At 36.3% G+C, this 4,092-nt stretch overlaps 1 long non-coding RNA gene across 1 annotated transcript; it reads right to left on the bottom strand.

Moving 5' to 3' along the window:
* Window positions 1–891: 891 nt before the first annotated feature.
* Window positions 892–3,474, bottom strand: LOC140812273 (uncharacterized). The gene is made up of 2 exons (XR_012113635.1): window positions 3,213–3,474; window positions 892–1,267 (listed from the first exon to the last, which is right to left on the bottom strand). It is a non-coding gene; the product is annotated as an uncharacterized lncRNA (long non-coding RNA).
* Between the last annotated feature and the right edge of the window lie 618 nt (window positions 3,475–4,092).

The raw sequence follows: 4,092 nt of genomic DNA, 5'->3' as shown, positions 1-4,092 counted from the left end.
CTATCTGTCGGTTGATAATGACGTGTTCAGTTGAATTAATCAGCTGCTGGGCAATTAGCTGGTGAGGAGAATAACTGAGGTGCTTTTCAGTTGCATAGATCAGTTTGCTACATTTAGTTGCTGATTTCAGTTTACTAGATACAGTTGGTTCGCATAATCAGTTGGCAATTTGTCAAACGCCGTAATTTTGTTTCCAACAATTTCCTCCTTTAAGGTGTTTGACAAAACTAAGCACAAAATAACTGTACAACTGGACTCAATGTAGATAACATAAAAGTTTTGATATAGAATTTAGTAACAGACAATGACTCAAAGACTGCTCTTATTTTGTTGATCTAGCAGCTCTTTAATCTCTTCCCCCTTTTTGTCAAATAAACCCATCTTAAGAGATAATTGCCGAACATCGTTGGATAAGATATTGACAGAAGTGAATATGTTAGAGACGGTAGAGAGCATAGTGGTTTGCAACTATTATATTTTTATTGTTACAAGCGTCTCCAGATTTTCAACTCATTTTCTGATGACGTCTTGAGTGATGGAGAGACTCTGAGCCAAACCTTTGTTCTTTTGAATCACGTCCACTGACTAAGAAAGAGAGGTTAAGGCTTCTTGAATAGCTGTCAGTTTCTCTGAGTTGAATGCTTCAGAATGTTCTAGCTTCAGAGAATATTCTAGTTGAGTATGCTGAATTTTGCACAAATCATTAATCACTCTGTGTATATGATGCTGAATGTCCTGAATCTCTTCAAAAACAAAATAAAGATCTTTGGCGGAAGGAGGATTGGGCTGATCCGACGCTCTAGTTTCCTGAGAGAGTCGATCAAAAACCACCATGGTTGTAACGTATCGCTCATTTTTAAAATTCTAGTGGACATTTTTTTTTCTCAAATAAAAGCTCGCATTTTCGAAATATCATTTAAAATAATCTTCTTTATTTTACAATAAAAATATCACAGTTTATAATGACCAACATCAAACGTAAACGTAAAGGAGTAAAAATCGTAATAGAAAAATATAACATTTAAAAATGATCTTAAATATTTGTTAGTAAAAATAGCGCAGTTTAAAATAACCCAACTCATCTAAAATCATACGTAAACATAAACGTATAAAAAATTATTAAAATTATCAACGTATGAAAATATTCATCTCCTCTCAATATCATAAATCGTAATGTGGAAAACATGTGGTCATCGGGTCATGTCACCCCACCAAGTACTACCTACTCAGAGTTTGAAACCTCCAGTCTCCTCATCATTTAGCTCACCTGCATCACACACGCCTAGTGAGTTTAAAGACTCAACACGCCTGTACCAGGAATAACAAGTATATATACATACCACACAACAGTGAAAAATATCATACTCAACATATCTTTCATGAACTTAAAAGTATAACGTAAACGTGTTGTGTAAAATCATATCGTATTAAAGCATGTCATCTCATCATATACGTAAACGTGTCGTGTAAAATCATAATGCAAACGTACCTTTCATGAACTTTAAAACACGAACATTAACGTGTCGTATAAAATTATGTCGTGTCAAATCATGTCATCATATACGTATACATTTTATTTTAATTGAATTCAGTTCATTAGTTGTGACTTTCGTATCAGCTCTATCGATAGATCCATCTACATATAACCATGGTACCAGGCGGCGGGGACATCAGCGACACTCTCACCCGTCAACTGAGCATTGGCCTATCATATCATCAATTATGTCAATGGAAATACGATTGTCGGGCTCCCTCTGGGGCCTTTCTCCCGTAAACGGGCTCTCTTTGGGGCTTTTTCCCACACGATATCTCCAATCATGTCATCGTATACAAATACATCATCAGTCACAACCAAATCACATCCTTCAAAAATAGCATCATAATCATCACTTAATAAAAACATGCATATAACTTTTCCTTTAAACCAAGCATGCAACCGTATTTATCATAATTTCATAAAAATTCATAAACATGATGCATAAACATTTAAAACATGATAAAATGTGCTCAGGGTGCTGCCTTGACCAAAATCTCACCTCGGGTGCAAAATGACCATTTTGCCCCTTGAAACCCAAAAACTTTCGTTTACCACTGGACTTCTAAAATTGACCCAAAGCTTACCAAACTTCTTAAAATTTCCCAAATCATATTTAAAAGCATTCATAGACATAAACTCAAGTGCATTTTACAACATAACCAATTCATTTTAAAACTTGGACCGGGGTCTCGGTTTTAATCCGAATCGGACTGAAACTTGACCAAAACTTTCCCAATTTTTACCATACCTTAGAAACATCTAAAAGGTCCTAAAAACCTCAAAACCATACCTTTTGACACTCAAATAAGACCCTGAACAGGCTGCTGGAAATTCCAGCAAGCCATCGCCCAACTCTAGCCGTGACCCTAGCATGCTTCTAACTACTTCATGCTTAACCGACTCGAACCAGACCCGAACCAGGCCCTAGACTCGACCCTTAGACATAACGTAAGACCATGGTTAAGCCCTTTTTAACTCAGAACCATCACCTAAGCCCCAAAAAAATCAGAACCATGACAGCAGCTACAAGAGACTCAAATTGTGCAGCTTTCATGTATCTGGTTGTACAGCTTTCTCCAGCCAACCAAGCCACGAACCACCTTAATTAGGCTCATCCTAGGACCATTAGAGACTGCCTAAATCATAGCCAAGAGCCCCAACCCAGCCCCTAGCCGAAACCATAAGATCAAACACCTACAGCCCTTACATGCACCCCAATTCTGTGCAGCTGTAGTTTATTTAGTTCCAGCCTTCTTTACAGCCAACCAGCTCATGAACCACAACACCAAGACTCATCCTAGGACCCTAAGACATGCCCCAAACCGTAGCCAAGTAGCCCTGGACTTGCCATACGCTAAACAACAAGATCTAACACCTACAGGGCATACATGAACCTCAATTCTGTGCGGCTATATTTTTCTAGTTCCAGCAACCTAGCTGCCACTCCAGCTTAAAACCTTTTTTTTTCTGTGCTAACAGCCTCTCATCACACATTACAGCAGTCCCCTTGCAACATTTCAGAGAAAACATGATTAGTGAACAAAAGATGCATGTGTTTGAACAAAAACCGAGGGATCTCCATGATATGCTTTGGATCTTGAATTCCACAAACAAATAAACATAATACAGCATGTATATAACGTGTATGATGCAGCAATAAAAGTACATGACGTGCCTTGGTGATTTGAAGTGCAAGAACGAGACAAGGGAACCAGGATGAATTTCCCTTTGCAAAACAATGGACCACCGAAGCTTCTCCATGGTTGGCTGCTGTAAAATCAAGGAATAAATGTCTGAATGAGGAGGTGGGTTTCGGCTGGTTCTATTATTGGTGTAGGGTAGCAAGTATAATATTTTATAAATTATTAATCAAATAGCTAATGGCCCTAAATGGTTTATTTAAAAGATTAATATTTCGTGTTGGAAAGTTTTGAAAATATTAGCCGAACCTTCAAAAACCCTTCCTATCCGATAAAATTTATGTACTGTATAAAATAAAATCATGTTAGTCAAAATACCCAATAAAATCTCATTTCTTGTAATAAAAATAAAAATACCTTTAAAACACCTTATATTAATTAATAAAAATTAATCTTGTAATAAAAATAATTTTCTTGAAAATTCTCCGGTCTCCGTTCCTCGTTCGAGCGCGAAATGAAACTTAAAAATATATAATTCATGAACCTTTAAAAATTTCATGAAATAAATTCTACCATGCAATAGTTATGCATAAAATGCATAAGAATAATTAAACACAATTTAATAAAATAAACATACATTTTATGCTTTAAAAGAATTTAATAAAATACCAAAAAATTTAATAATTTGCATGCATGTGGTTTACGCGAACCTTCAAATTTTCGGGACGTTACAATTTCCCCCTCTTAAATTGAATTTCGTCCCCGAAATTCGCTTACCATTGATAACAACAAAGTTTAGACTTAGTTCTAGTGTCACAATGGTCCACGCTTCCGCGGCGCTACTCTGATAAAATAATAAATATTAAGATGTCCTTATCTCTCCCCGATCCTAATTATTTTGCCTGTTAAAATCCT

The sequence above is a fragment of the Primulina eburnea genome, chromosome 1, assembly GCF_022965805.1.
Source record: "Primulina eburnea isolate SZY01 chromosome 1, ASM2296580v1, whole genome shotgun sequence".
Lineage (NCBI taxonomy): Eukaryota > Viridiplantae > Streptophyta > Magnoliopsida > Lamiales > Gesneriaceae > Primulina > Primulina eburnea.
The sequence above is the reverse complement of the archived record's forward strand: the minus strand, read 5'-3'. Positions and strand labels throughout refer to the sequence as shown.